Source organism: Oncorhynchus masou, chromosome 18 (genome assembly GCF_036934945.1).
Source record: "Oncorhynchus masou masou isolate Uvic2021 chromosome 18, UVic_Omas_1.1, whole genome shotgun sequence".
Lineage (NCBI taxonomy): Eukaryota > Metazoa > Chordata > Actinopteri > Salmoniformes > Salmonidae > Oncorhynchus > Oncorhynchus masou.
This window is the reverse complement of record NC_088229.1, coordinates 11,693,679-11,710,343: the sequence shown is the minus strand read 5'-3', so window position 1 is coordinate 11,710,343 and position 16,665 is coordinate 11,693,679. Positions and strand designations below refer to the sequence as shown.

Below are 16,665 nucleotides of genomic sequence, written 5' to 3'. Positions count from 1 at the left end.
CTGTTCAACCTCTCTTTCGTATCGTCTAAGATTCCCAAAGATTGGAAAGCTGCCGCGGTCATCTCCCTCTTCAAAGGGGTGACACTCTAGACCCAAACTGCTACAGACCTATATCTATCCTACCCTGTATCTCTAAGGTCTTCGAAAGCCAAGTTAACAAACAGATTACCTACCATTTCGAATCCCACTTCTCCGCTATGTAATCTGGTTTCAGTGCTGGTCATGGGTGCACCTCAGCCACGCTCAAGGTTCTAAACGATATCATAACCGCCATCGATACTGTGCAGCCGTATTCATCGACCTGGCCAAGGCTTTCGACTCTGTCAATCACCACATTCTTATTAGCAGACTCGACAGCCTTGGTTTCTCAAATGATTGCCTCACCTGGTTTACCAACTACTTCTCTGATCGATTTGACACACTGAACTCTGAGGGCCTATGTCCGGACCTCTGGCAGTTGCTATGGGGGTGCCATAGGGTTCAATTCTCAGGCTGACTCTCTTCTCTGTATACATCAATGATGCCGCTCTTGCTGCTGGTGATTCTCTGATCCACCTCTACGCAGACGACACCATTCTGTATACTTCTGGCCCCTCTTTGGACACTGTGTTAACTAACCTCCAGACGAGCTTCAATGCCATACAACTCTCCTTTCGTGGCCTCCAACTGCTCTGAAATGCAAGTAACACTAAATGTATGCTTTTCAATCGATCACTGCCTGCACCTGCCCGCCCATCCAGCATCACTACTCCGGACGGCTCTGACTTAGAATATGTGGACAACTACAAATACCTAGGTGTTTGGTTAGACTGTAAACTCTCCTTCCAGACTCACATTAAGCATCTCCACTTCCTATAATGCAACAAAGCATCCTTCACTCATGCTGCCAAACATACCCTCGTAAAACTGACCATCCTACCGATCCTCAACTTCGGCGATGTCATCTACAAAATAGCCTCCAACACTCTACTCAACAAATTGGATGCAGTCTATCACAGTGCCATCCATTCTGTCACCAACGCCCCATACACTACCCACCACTGTGACCTGTACGCTCTCGTTGGTTGGCCCTCGCTTCATACTCGTCGCCAAACCCACTGGCTACAGGTTATCTACAAGTCTCTGCTAGGTAAAGCACCGACTTATCTCAGCTCACTGGTCACCATAGCAGCACCCACCCGTAGCACGCGCTCCAGCAGGTATATCTCACTGGTCACCCCCAAAGCCAATTCCACATTTGGTTGCCTTTCCTTCCAGTTCTCTGCTGCCAATGACTGGAACGAGCTGCAAAAATCACTGAAGCTGGAGACCCATATCTCCCTCACTAGCTTTAAGCACCAGCTGCCAGAGCAGCTCACAGATCACTGCAACTGTACATAGCCCATCTGGAAACAGCCCATCTATCTAACTCATCCCCATACAGTATTTATTTATCTTGCTCCTTTGCACCCCAGTATCTCTACTTGCACATTCATCTTCTGCACATCTACCATTCCAGTGTTTAATTGCTATATTGTAATTACTTCGCCACCATGGCCTATTTATTGCCTTAACTACCTTATCTTACCTCATTTGCAGTCACTGCATATAGACTTTTTGTTTTCTTTTTTTTGACTGTATGTTTTGTTTATTCCATGTGTAACTCTGTGCTGTTGTATGTGTCGAATTACTATGCTTTATCTTGGCCAGATCGCAGTTGCAAATGAGAACTTGTTCTTAACTAGCCTACCTGATTAAATAAAGGTGAAAAAATACAATTAAAAATCCATGCAGTGCAAAACATGTTTAAATGTTACAACAACATTTGTTAGTTTTAATTTTACCTTTATTTAACTAGGCAAGTTAGTTATGAACAAATTCTTATTTTCAATGATGGCTTAGGAACAGTGGGTTAACTGCCTGTTCAGGGGCAGAATGACAGATTTGTACCTTGTCAGCTCAGGGATTTGAACTTGCAAACTTTTGGTCACTAGTCCAACGCTCTAACCACTAGGCTACCCTGCCGCCCCTAGTTATGAAATTACGAAATACTTTTTGATTAGGGACGCAGTATATTATGCACATCTGCAAGCATAGCATCAAAGGCTGGACAAATATGACTTATCTCTTCTTTTGTTTTAATATGTTAAAACGCTGAATACAGCATCCCATGTACATCAGCGGACTTCATAAAAGGGGATCTTTTTTTTCAAATAAAACAATTACCAGTTTGGGTCGCAGTTGCCCCTTTAAAATGTTTTAAATAGTGTTTGTCTGGCCTGCAAATTCATTGTGTTATTTCAATATGGTCTGTGCGTTGATTGAGTTTAACACCCCTTGGCTTGCGTATTTGGCATGGGCGGGCAGGCAAGTTCCCATTCAGTTGTTAAAAAGTGGGTGGGACAAGCATGGCAGGGCCTACTGCCTGGAAACACACAGTCCAGTTCAAAGTGAATGATGGCAGGGCCTACTGCCTGGAAACACACAGTCCAGTTCAAAGTGAATGATGGCAGGGCCTACTGCCTGGAAACACAAAGTCCAGTTCAAAGTGAATGATGGCAGGCCCGTGTGTGCACATAGGCCTATTGTAGCTCTGATTGGCTATGGCGCACTGGCCCGTGTCTTGGTTTTGTAAACCTATGTTTTTATTAGGTTTTATTTATGGCAGTGTTTATTAATTGTCCAAAAGCGCAGCAGCTTTACCACTCTAAATTGCTATAGAATTTTCACAAATGCCTTTGTCATTCCCAAACGTTATAAGAATTTATGAAAATGTGAAAATGACCACATCTAAGGTAAGATAAGGGAGTTAAGGCAAAAAATAGGCCATGGTGGCGAAGTAATTACAATATAGCAATTAAACACTGGAATGGTAGATGTGCAGAAGATGAATGTGCAAGTAGAGATACTGGGGTGCAAAGGAGCAAGATAAATAACTTGTCTACAAAAAGGGTAATATTCATCCTGGGGGTGGTTATGAACAGATTTGAATAAGATTTCATGTTGCTAAAATGCTGTCATCTCCACTTTAAGGTCAGCAAAGTTTATTATTTTATTCAAATACACGAAGCCAAAATCATATGATAAACTATAGGCAAGATAAATAAAGTTTAAACATTATTAGAATAACTTAGATAAGCTAAACAGAAAAGGCTACTTTAATTTGCCACTTTACAAGCTAGTGATATGGCAGATAGGCAGATAGAGTTACAGACCCAGCCTGACGTTGGAAATGAGCTAACTTTTCCTTTTATTTCAATATTTCACTGTGGAGTCAGGTGAGGGGACTAGCCTGTTTCATGAAGCCATTTGAAGACTGAGAGGAGGTTGGTATATATTGACATAATAAATGACGTATAATAAGTCTGATCCAATCACCTAGTTAATCATTACATGACTTTTAACACACCATCTATAGTCACTATCAGAGGATTTCTTTCAGCTGCTGCTGACAACGACTACATGTAAGTTGTTCTTCTAAACATAATAATTAAGTGTCTGCATAGCATTTTGTCTTCATTTTGGCAGATTTACTCATGCTATCTATCACTTCTTTTTTCTCATTATCTGGAACCAGTCAAGCAGGTAGTCCAACAGCTTAGCAGTTGGACCTGTAGCAGGAGTTGGACCTGTTGCAGGAGTTGGACCTATGGCCAAAAGGTGGCAAGTTCGAATCCAACTGTTTGTGTGAGGTCTGCTGTCAGGAGGGGTTGAAAGCAGAAGACACACTTGTTGTTCACTGTAACTAATGGGCAGTATATTGTATTGTAAAGAAGTCAGCTAGTGTTGACGTGGGTTATCATTCAAACAAAGAGATGCCTCCCTGGCCACCTGTTCATATTTCTAAACTACTGTATGTTTGCATAATATAATAATAAATTCTAAAAACGATGCTGGTATTATTTTGTCCATTATTAAATTGTTTATTCAATTATGTTCTTAGCTCAAAGTATTACTATTTAATAGTAGTAACCACAATTCATAAATGGCACCATGCAGGGTTCTATATGGAACCATTCATGTTCAGTCAAGAACAACCCCTAGGTATAAAAGGGATCTATATAGAATCTTTAGGGGTTCCATTTATGAAACAAGAGATGGAACCCTTATTTGTTTCTATAAGCAACCTTTTCTTCTAAGAGTGTACAGAATTAATCACATTGCATGGAGACTATTTATTTAGCTTGAGGCTCATCAATATGTATGGCTGTTTATGGTGTCGGTGGTGGTGCATGTGTTGATCGGTACACTGCTCTGTTTTGGGGAGTAGGACAGATCCCTGGGGAGATGCAACGGGACTGAAGCATGACGTGTGGAGCCCCTGTAATGAGCAGAGGCAGCAGAGGGGTCTGACAGCAAGAGAGGGCATCATGGGAAATCCCTTAGCAGCCAGTTTCTCACTGACAGAGTAGTGAGCTCCGCCCACGCTCCTCTACATTTCTTGTCTGTCTGTCTGTCTGTCTGTCTGTCTGTCTGACTTACTGCAAATGTTGAAAATATATGACTAAACTCAACAAAAACAAGAAAAACTGTATTATGAAGCCAAGGTCAAACGTATGCAGGAAATACCAACAATGACAATAATGACAAACCTCCTGGCATTGACAACTTAGATGGAAATCTCCTGAGGATGGTAGCTGACTATGGCCACTCCTATCTGTCATATCTTTAATCTAAGTCTAGAGGAATGTGTTAATCCTCAGGTCTGGAGGGAAGCCAAAGTCATTCCGCAACCCAAGAATTGTAAAGCAGCCTTTACTGGTTCTAACAGCCGACCTATCAGATTGCTGCTAGCTCTTAGTAAACTGTTGGGAAAAATTGTGTTTGACCAAATACAATGCTATTTCTCTGTAAACAAATGAACATACTTTCAGCATGCTTATAGAAGGGCACTCAACATGTACTGCATTGACACAAATGACTGATGATTGGTTAAAATAAATGTATACTAAGAAGATTGTGGGAGCTGTACTGTTAGATTTCAGTGCAACCCTTGATATTATTGACCATAACTTATTGTTGAAAAACCTTAAATGTTATGGCTTTCAACTTCAGCCGTGAATCCACGATATGGCTATTATCTAATAGAACATGTAGGGTTTTCTTTAATGGAAACGTCTCTAATGTTAAACATTTAAAGTCTGGTGTACCGCAGGGCAGCTCTCTAGGCCCTCTACTCTTTTATATTTTTACCAATGACCTGCCACTGGCATTAAACAAAACCTGTGTGTCCATGTATGCTGATGATTCAACACTATACAGGTCAGCAACCACAGATAATGAAGTCACTGAAACAAGTAAGAAGGAGTCGGAGTCAGTTTTGGAATGAGTGGCCGGTAATAAACTGAGTCCTGAACATCTCAAAAACGAAGAGATTTGTATTTGTTACAAATCATTCCCTAAGTCCTAGACCTCAGCTGAATCTGTGAATGGTATGGCTCTTGAGCAAGTTGAGGAGACTAAATTACTTGGAGTTACCTTAGATTGTAAGCCGTCATGGTCAATATATATATATATATATATATACTTATTTTTTTACCTTTATTTATATATTTATATATATTAATTCAATGGTTGTAAAGATAGGGAGAGTGCTGTCTGCAATAAAGAGATGCTCTGCTTATTTGACACCACACTCCACAAATTAAGTCTTGCAGGCTATAATTGTATTTTATCTTGATTATTGTCCAGTGATATGGTCAGGTGCTGCAAAAAATACCTAGTTAAGATGCAGCTGGCCCAGAACAGAGCGGCACGTCTTGCTCTTCATTGTAATCAGAGGGCTAATATCAATACTATGCATTTCCTATACATTGTTGCTGATAAAAACAAGAAGTGATGCAGTCAGTCTTCTTGGCTAAGAGTTGAGGAAAGACTGACTGCATCACTTCTTGTTTTTATAAGCAACAATGTATAGGAAATTCCAAATTGTTTTCATAGCCAAATTACACACAGCACTGAAACACACAATTACCCCACCAGACATGACAGCAGAGGTTTTTTTCCACAGTCCCCAGGTCCAGAACAAATTCAAGGAAACGTACAGTATTATACAGAGCCATTATTGCATGGAACTCCCTTCCATCTCATATTGCTCAAGTGAACAGCAAACCTGGTTTCAAAAAACAAAGAAGAAGCGACACCTCACGGCACACCGCCTCTTCTCCATGTGACCTACTTGTTGTGTGTATGTACTGACATGTACAGTACCAGTCAAAGGTTTGGACACACCACCTCATTCAAGGGTTTTTCTTTATTTTATACCATTTCCTACATTGTAGAACAATAGTGAAGACATTAAAACTATGAAAAAACACATATGGAATCATGTAGTATCAAAAAAAAGTGTTAAATCAAAATATATTTTATATTTGAGATTCTTCAAAGTAGCCACTCTTTGCCTTGACAGATTTGCACACTCTTGGCATTCTCTCAACCAGCTTCATGAGGAATGCTTTTCCAACAGTCTTGAAGGAGTTGCCACATATGCTGAGCACTTGTTGGCTACTTTTACTTCACTCTGCGGTCCAACTCATCCCAAACCATCTCAATTGGGTTGAGATCAGATGATTGTGGAGGCCAGGTCATCTGACGCAGCACTCCATCACTCTCCTTGGTCAAATAGCTCTTATACACCATGGAAGTGTGTTTTGGGTCATTGTCCTGTTTAAAAGCAAATGACAGTTCCACTATGCTCAAACCAGATGGGATGGCGTATCGCTGCAGAATGCTGTGATAGCCATGCTGGTTAAGTGACCTTGAATTCTAAATAAATCAATGAGTGTCACCAGCAAAGCACCCCACACCGTCACACCTCCTCCTCCATGCTTCACAGTGGGAACCACACATGCAGAGATTCTCCATTCACCTACTCTGCGTCTCACCAAGACACGGCAGTTGGAACCAAAAATCTCAAATTTGGACAGGATTCAAACCAAAAGGATACATTTCCAATGGTCTAATGTCCATTGCTCATGTTTCTTGGCCCAAGCAAGTCTCTTCTTATTGGTGTCCTTTAGGAGTGGTTTCTTTGCAGCAATTAGACCATGAAAGCCTGATTCACGCAGTCTCTTCTGAGCAGTTGATGTTGAGATGTGTCTGTTACTTGAACTCTGTGAAGCATTTATTTGGGCTGCAATCTGAGGAGCAGTTAATTCTAATGAACTTAACCTCTGCAGCAGAGGTAACTCTGGGTCTTCCTTTCCTGTGGCGGTTCTCATGAGAGCCAGTTTCATTATAGCACTTGATGTTTTTTTGTGACTGCACTTGAAGAAACTTTCAAAGTTCTTGAAATTTTCCGGATTGACTGACCTTCATGTCTTAAAATTTCTTGAGTGTAGAGGGTAGTATTTTCGTTTTTTGACTAAAAAACGTACCCATTTGAAACGGCCTATTTCTCAGGCCCAGAAACTAGAATATGCATATAATTGTCAGATTAGGATAGAAAATACTCAAATGTTTCCAAAACGGTCAAAATATTGTCTGTGAGTATAACAGAACTGGTATTGCAGGCGAAAACCTGAGGAAAATCCAACAAGGAAGTGCTGTTTTTCCTGAAAGGTCTCTGTTCCATTGGATGCCTTGCCTCCATTTAAAGGGATATCAACCAGATTCCTTTTCCTATGGCTTCCTGAAGCTGCGAACAGTGTTTAGACATAGTTTCAGGCTTTTATTTTGAAAAATGAGCGAGAAAGAACCCATGCGTCAGTGGATGGCTGGGTGCCAGCAGAGTTTTTCATGCGCAACAGCCATTTTCTCTCTCGCCTATGGAAGAAGCTACATTCCGGTTGACATATTAACGATTATATATGTAAAAACAACCTGAGGATCGATTATAAAAAACATTTGACATCTTTCTACGCACTTTACGGATACTATTTGGAATTTGTGTCTGCGATGTCGTGACCGCTCGAGCCTGTGGATTTCTGAACATAACGTGCCAATCAAATGGAGGTATTTTGGATATAAAAATAATATTTATGGAACAAAAGGAACATTGATTGTGTAACTGGGAGCCTCGTGAGTGCAAACATCCGAAGATCAAAGGTAAGCAATTTAATTTATTGCTTTTCTGACTTTCGTGACCAATCTACTTGGCTGCTAGCGGTTTGTAATATTTTGTCTACTGAGAGAGATGTTCTTACATAAACACTTGTTATGCTTTCGCCAAAAAGCTTTATTGAAATCTGACACACCAGGTGGATTAACAACAAGCTAAGCTGTGTTTTGCTATATTGCACTTGTGATTTCATGAAAATTAAATATTTTTACTAATTTAATTTGAATTTGGCGCTGTGCAATTCAGCGGATGTTGATGAAAATGATCCCGCTAACGGGATGGGTGCGTCTCTTTGCTTATTTGAGTTGTTCTTGCAATAATATGGACTTGGTCTTTTACCAAATAGGACTTTTTTTGTATACCACCCATACCTTGTCACAACACAACTGATTGGCTCAAACGCATTAAGGAAATTCCACAAATGAACTTTTAACAAGGCACACCTGTTAATTGAAATGCATTCCAGGTGACTACCTCATGAAGCTGGGTGAGAGATTGCCAAGAGTATGCAAAGCTGTCATCAAGGCAAAGGGTGGCTACTTTGAAGAATCTCAAATATAAAATATGTTTTGATTTGTTGAACACCTTTTTGGTTACTACATTATTCCATATGTGTTATTTCATAGTTTTGATGTCTTCATAGTTTTTATGTCCACTATTACTCTATAATGTAGAAAATAGTAAAAATAAAAGAAAAACCCTTGAGGTATAGGTGTGTCCAAACTTTTGACTGGTACTGTATGTGTAACTGATAACACACACACATTAATGTTTTTAAATGTAGGTGAATTCATTGTGAAGTATTTTGTCTGTAACGTATTTTTCATTATGTATCGGACGCATGTAAGGTTAGCTTTCGCTATTGGTGTCAGCTAATGGGTGGTTAGCTTGTATGGTTAGCTTTCGCTATTGGTGTCAGCTAATGGGTGGTTAGCTTGTAGGGTTAGCTTTTGCTATTGGTGTCAGCTAATGGGTGGTCAGCTTGTAGGGTTAGCTTTCGCTATTGGTGTCAGCTAATGGGTGGTTAGCTTGTAGGGTTAGCTTTCGCTATTGGTGTCAGCTAATGGGTGGTTAGCTTGAAGGGTTAGCTTTCGCTATTGGTGTCAGCTAATGGGTATACTAATAAAAATCTAAAACTTGTCACCAAATGGATGAGATGCTCAGAGTTAGGAATGAAGGAATCTTATTAATACTGGAGTGTTTAGACAGGGGAGTTGGGGATAGTTGTGTGTGTGTGTGTGTGTGTGTGTGTGTGTGTGTGTGTGTGTGTGTGTGTGTGTGTGTGTGTGTGTGTGTGTGTGTGTGTGTGTGTGTGTGTGTGTGTGTGTGTGTGTGTGTGTGTGTGTGTCGAGGGGAGCACTACAAAGGAAAATGTTCAAATGACGAAGTGAAACATTTAACAGAAGAGGGAACAGCAAGACAATTTTGAAAATATAGAAAATATAAATAGACGGGATAAAAAAAAAAAAAAAAAAAAAATGTTTGCCACCTTCCTGAAAGTCAACTACAGTATGTGAATGGCAAAGAGATACAGAAGAAGTAGTATCTTAGACTTTATGGATCCATATAATGCTTCTTGAGGTGGGGTTTACTGGCACGCTTCTCCACAACAATGGCTGAAACATTGTCTGACTCGTGTCCTCCGGCTCAGAGGGGAATAGGTGACATGTCAGATACTGACCCTACAGTTACTGAGCTCCTCCGCCGTGAAGATAATGGCCCCTAACTTCTTCCCAGGAATCCCACTGTAAAAGAGAGAAAGACAAGGAGAGAGAGAGATGGAAACAGAGAGAGAGACAGAAAGAGATGTTTAAATATGAATGACATTACCATACATAGTCATATAGTCACAGGCATACCTTTCTGTTATTTTTAGATGACTTCCCCCTAAGTGGCATTAGAAGAAAACAAACATTTATATTACCATTTGAACAACATCTACTGCAGGTAAATCAATGTTAAAGTTTACATAGCCGGCCATAAATTGATTTTTCATTTTATTTTATGGGTTGGTTATGGTAGGCTTATTCTAACTCATTGCTTTCTGCCTCAGATAATAATATGTTTAGGCTATATCTTTACATAAAATAAAGTAAAAGTCTGGCAGATTTTCACTCATTCCCAATGCATTTAATAACCCTCGAACTTCAAGAATAGGACTTCGAAAAATGGAAATATATACTGAACAAAAATATAAATGCAACATGCAATAATTTCAAAGATTTTATTGAGGTACAGTTCATATAAGGAAATTAGTCCATTTAAATAAACTCATTAGGCCCTAATCTATGGATTTCACATGACTGGGAAAACAGATATGCATCTGTTGGTCACAGATACAGTAACTTAAAAAAAAGGTAGGGGTGTGTATCCGAAAACCAGTCAGTATCTGGTGTGACCACCATGTGTCTCATGCAGCATAACACATCCCCTTCGCATTGAGTTGACCAGGCTGTTGATTGTGGCCTGTGGAATGTTGTCCCACTCCTCTCCAATGGCTGTGCGAAGTTGCTGGATATTGGCGAGAACTGGAACACGCTGATGGGTGGCCAGTCCTCTTCTGGCTGTGTCGGGTGGAGATTATAACAGTGGCAAAAGGTGTTCAAATGTTCATAGATGACCAGCAGGGTCAAATAATAATAATCACAGTGGTTGTAAGAGGGTGCAAAAGGTGAGCAACTCAGGAGTAAATGTCAGTTGGCTTTTCATAGCCGAGAATTCAGAGTTCGAAACAGCAGGTGCGGTAGAGAGAGAGAGAGAGTCGAAAACAGCAGGTCTGGGACATTTTATTTCAGGTCATGAAACATAGGACTAACACTTTAACATGGTGTTTATATTTTCGTTCAGCATAGATTAGCCAAATTGTTTTACCTGAGCATAACCCCAAAACGGAAAACTTATTAGCCTATGCTGTTGTTTATCATTTTGTGGTCACGGAGCATTGATTGGGCTCATAGGTTTAGTTGGAAAATATATACTGCTCTCATGGAATGGCATGCTTTGAGCACTATACTGTGCTATTTGCATGTGAAAATGAATGCCATTTGCTGCATTTGCTATAGGCCAATTGTTTAAGTTTTTGTTGGTGACAGTTTAATATCTCAATAATTTGCAGCTGTTTTAAGTCTATCAAAAGTGTCTATGGATGATCTTTATCAATCAGTATGAATTAGATTGAGCAATAAAAGCCTGACTCGTGGTCTTATTAAAAGGAACTGTTTGTTGAAAGTATGGAGCATAAATACCACAGGGGAGTTGAGAAGGAACTCCTTCAGACTTTACTTCCAGACGCTGGGATGAAGAGTCTGACTGCATTCAACCCATACTGCATAGCACATTCACACAGCTGTATTTTATGTTTTGTTCTGCTTTAATGCAGTTGCCATCACATCAAGGTTAATGCTTTGTTTTTTACTTCCATTCAACTTAGTGGATTCACCAAGTGAATGAGAGCGAGGATAATGAAAGCCAGAGCAGATGAGAGGAGAGAAGTGTAAGAATGGGATGAAGCGTGAAAGCATGTGAGAGAAGATAAGCGAGAGGCTATGCGACAGTTAGGGGCTTGCAAGGTCAACCCTGCAAGCTGGTCAATTACTGTGCAGTGAAGGTGGACTGCTGAATAAACCTGGGTCACTCTGGGCTGCATCTTAGTCCACAGCTCTCCACTCCTCTCCTCCAGTCATTAGTAGGGACCTCTGACTTTCTCATCAAATGGATTTTGAGAAGGATGAGAGGAATTAAGGAAATGCTATGGAGACTCTCCCCTGGTGCAGCTCATCCTCTCACCACATCTCTGTCTAATCTAACCATGTACAATCTCAGAGAGTCCTCACTGAGTTAAAGAGGTGACACAGTGCAATACTATTCCAGTCTGCAATTCTGACCCAGAATGGACACCCCTCATTATAATGACAAACCCCGGTTTTAACTATGAGGTGTTTTATAGCGCCTTCAGAAAGTATTCACATATCTTCACTTTTACAAATGTTGTTGTGTTACAGCCTGAATTTACAATGTATAAAATTGAAATTTTGTGTCACTGATCTACACACAATACCCCAAAATGTCAAAGTGGAATTTTGTTAGCACTTTCTTTTTATGAATAAAAAAATACAAGGCTGAAATATCTTGAGTCAATAAGTATTCAACCCCTTTGTTATGGCAAGCATAAATAAGTTCAACAGTAACAATGTGTTTGACAAATCGCATAATAAGTTGCATGGACTCATTCCATGTTCAACAACAGTGGTTAATATGATTTTAGAATGACTACCCCATCTTTGTACCCCACAGATGCAATTATCTGTTAGGTCCCTCAATCGAGTAGTGAATTTCAAGCACAGATTCAAAATATTCAAAAACATGCATCCTGTTTGCAACAAGGCACTTAAAGTAAAACTGCAAAAAATGTGTCAAAGAAATTAACTTTTTGTCCTGAATAGAAAGTGTTATGTTTGGGGCAAATCCAATACAACACTGATTGTTTTCAAGCATGGTGGTGGCTGCATCATGTATGGGTATGCTTGTCATTGGCAAGGGTGAAGGAGTTTTTTAGGACAAAATTAAATGGAATATAGCTATAAACATAGCAGCAGCGGTGTGTGGGTTTTATCAGTGGGGAAGTCAAGCCATATTACAACCTGAGTTACCACAAGTCACAAAGACAACAGGCTCTGCCTCCACTATTTCAACACCATTTCAACATCATCAAATCACCTCTGCTTAGTCTAATTCAGCGACAACTAAGACACCAAAAACAATTTAGTCCAACCAACGTAAGCTAAATATGATTTGGCTGTCCATGGTTCTGATTTCTCTGTGTCTGTCTTTGTGTGTCTGTGTGCGTTCGTGCAAGTACTATAGAAAACATATTGACTCACCCTACTTGTAGGGAAACGCCAATGCCATCCTCCTCTCCTTCATGTTGACGAAACAATCTGTTTTTGTTGTAATAGGCTACCTGGCTAAAATAATCACAGTTCAGCTCAACGCAGATTGGCTATTATTTAATTTTAAAATGAATCAAGGGAGGCCAAATGCTCGCTGGCTGGCTTCCCTTGCATTCAATAAGACGGGCGGCAACAATGTCCTACTCTTTTTGACCAGACAGCATCAGATAGTCTCTGTATGTGTAACCCATCTAGGCCTGGGGGGCGCTGTTTCACTCTCTCTGGTGAGCTACATTCAACCTCTTGCGAATTGCAGGAAAATTATAAAACACAGAAAGAGTAATGAAATTAAGAATTTTTCATTTTTTGGAACATATTTTGGGGAAGCCTGGCTTCCCTAGGCATCCACAAATACACACCACAAGCAAAATCTTAGAGGAAGCCTGGTTCAGTCTGCTTTCCAAAAGACACTGGGAGACAAAATGTACCTTTCAGCAGGACAATAACCTAAAAACACAAGGCCAAATCTATACTGGAGTTGCTTACCAAGATGATATTGAATGTTCCCGAGTGGCCTAGTTACAGTTTGACTTAAATCCGCTTGAAAATCTATGGCAAGATTTGAAAATGGCTGTCTAGCAATGAATAACAATTAACATGACAGAGTTTGAGGAATTTAAAAAAAAATAATGGGAACATATTGTACAATCCAGGTGTGCAAAAAATATATTTCTGTTTTTAATTTTCAATGTATTTGTAAAGATTTGTGTGTAGATGGGTGAGCAAAAACATCTATTTAATCCATTTAGAACTCTGTAACAAAACCAAATGTAGAATAAATCAAGAGGTATACATAATTTCTGAAGGCACTGTATAACACATGGTGAGTAATGGCAGTAAATTGTGGAGGAAATAGAACAGTTAGTGAAAAACAGAGCGTTCTGTCTCCACCATCCTGATGGTATCTGGATATGGAGAGGAAATAACAAATGACCGTAAGTTTCCTTGGTAACGGAAGTCATAGCAGCAGCAGCAGCAGAAAACAGGACACATCGTCTAACTATGTCATAGCAGACAACAGAGCCCCGGGGCAGAAATCCTGTTAGCTAAAGGCCCACCATGTCTCAATGTGATTAGACCTGGGAGAGAATGTCCTTCAGAAACATAATCTCCTCCCTGTCACTCCCATCCCCAGTCTGAAGGCAAATGGAATGGCAAGAGTAGCAACAGGTAGGCAACCTATTATTACGGAAGACCAGAGAGGACATATGAATAAATAAATGCATCGTTATGTCGAGATCACGACTTACAGTATTTCTCATGATCACTACATAACAATAGTTGTTTGCTCGAAAGTACAATCCATTCATTTGTTCAGATGCACGATAACCACATCATCAAGGAGCCATGTGATCGCAATGCCGTCGTGGGGCATTTAAGCCCTGAACGATGCCTGACAGGCAGTGCTGTATCCCAGGCTGTGTGAGGCCCCAAAGAACACAGCCAATCGCATGCAAGGAAAAACACAGCTAACTTGGCTAATTTTATGAGCTAGCTAGCAAGCTACACTATTCAAATTTAGTGGATTTGGCTATTTCCGCCACACCCATTGCTGCAGGTGTATACAATTGAGCACACAGGCATGCAATCTTCATTGACAAACATTGGCAGTAGAATGACCTCACTGAAGAGCTCAGTGACATTCAACATGGCATCTTCATAGGATGCCACCTTTCCAACAAGTCAGTTCGTCAAATTTCTGTCCTGCAAGAGCTGCCGCGGTCAACTGTAAGTGCTGGTACTATGAAGTGGAAACGTCTAGGAGCAACAACGGCTCAGCCGCAAAGTGGTAAGCCAAACAAGCTCTCAGAACGGGACCGCCGAATGCTGAAGCGCATAGAGAGTAAAAATGGTCTGTCCTCGGTTGCAAAACTCACTACCGAGTTCCAAACTGTCTCTGGGAGCAACGTCAGCACAATAACTGTTCACCGGGAGCTTCATGAAATGGGTTTCCATGGCCAAGCAGCCACAAACAAGCCTAGGATCACCATGCGCAATGCCAAGCATCAGCTGGAGTGGTGTAAAGCTCGCCGCCATTGGACTCTGGAGAAGTGGAAACACGGTCTCAGGAGTGATGAATCACGCTTCGCCATCTGGCAGTCCGACGGATTAATCTGGGTTTAGCGGATGCCAGGAGAGCACTATCTGCCCGAATGCATAGTGCCAACTGTAAAGTTTGGTGGAGGAGGCTGGGGCTGTTTTTCATGGGCTAAGTTTCATGGGCTAAAGACAATGAAGCAGCAAACTTTGTGGAAATTAATGTGTCATTCTCAACTTTTGGCCACGACTGTACAATAAGGCCATGACAACAAAAAGACAACAGTCACACAGTGGCAGAGTAAATTGAACTACAAATGCATTTCTTTCATAAAAGAAAACTGAGAACAACATCTAGTGAAGTCCAAGAAGCAAATATTGCAAGTAAAATAAGAAATGTTGTCTTGCGCTACTTGTAGACTAGTTGAACGCCAATGCCATCCTCCTCTCTTTCATTTTGGCATAACAGTGGCTCTGTCATACAGTACTAGGCTACTTATTGTAGAATAACCTACAGGCATAATCATTATCTACAAACAACAAATAATCTACAGGCATAATCTACAAACATGGTGTAAAGTACTTAAGTAAAAATAATTTAAAGTACTACTTAAGTAGTTATTTGGTGTATATGTACTGTTTAATTTTTTTTTACAACTTTTACTCAACTACATTCCTAAAGAAAATAATGTACTTCTTATTACATACATTTTTCCCGACATCCACAAGTACTTAGCAGGACAGAAAAATGGTCCAAATCACACACTTATCAGGAGAACATCCCTGGTCATCCCTACTGACTCTGATCTGGAGGACTCACTAAACAGAGAACATCCCTGGTCATCCCTACTGACTCTGATCTGGAGGACTCACTAAACAGAGAACATCCCTGGTCATCCCTACTGACTCTGATCTGGAGGACTCACTAAACAGAGAACATCCCTGGTCATCCCTACTGACTCTGATCTGGAGGACTCAGTAAACAGAGAACATCCCTGGTCATCCCTGCTGACTCTGATCTGGAGGACTCAGTAAACAGAGAACATCCCTGGTCATCCCTGCTGACTCTGATCTGGAGGACTCACTAAACAGAGAACATCCCTGGTCATCCCTACTGCCTCTGATCTGGAGGACTCACTAAACAGAGAACATCCCTGGTCATCCCTACTGACTCTGATCTGGAGGACTCAGTAAACAGAGAACATCCCTGGTCATCCCTACTGACTCTGATCTGGAGGACTCACTAAACAGAGAACATCCCTGGTCATCCCTGCTGACTCTGATCTGGAGGACTCACTAAACAGAGAACATCCCTGGTCATCCCTACTGACTCTGATCTGGAGGACTCAGTAAACAGAGAACATCCCTGGTCATCCCTACTGAACTCTGATTGGAGGACTCACTAAAGAGAACATCCCTGGTCATCCCTGCTGACTCTGATCTGGAGGACTCACTAAACAGAGAACATCCCTGGTCATCCCTACTGACTCTGATCTGGAGGACTCACTAAACAGAGAACATCCCTGGTCATCCCTACTGACTCTGATCTGGAGGACTACTAAACAGAGAACATCCCTGGTCATCCCTAAATCTGGCAGACTCACTAAACAGAGAACATCCCTGGTCATCCCTACTGACTCT

General features: G+C 40.8%; 1 pseudogene; it reads right to left on the bottom strand.

Annotated features, from left to right (window-relative positions):
• Positions 1-16,665, bottom strand: part of LOC135503962 (copine-9-like) — an 80,576-nt pseudogene that overhangs the window by 21,824 nt on the left and 42,087 nt on the right.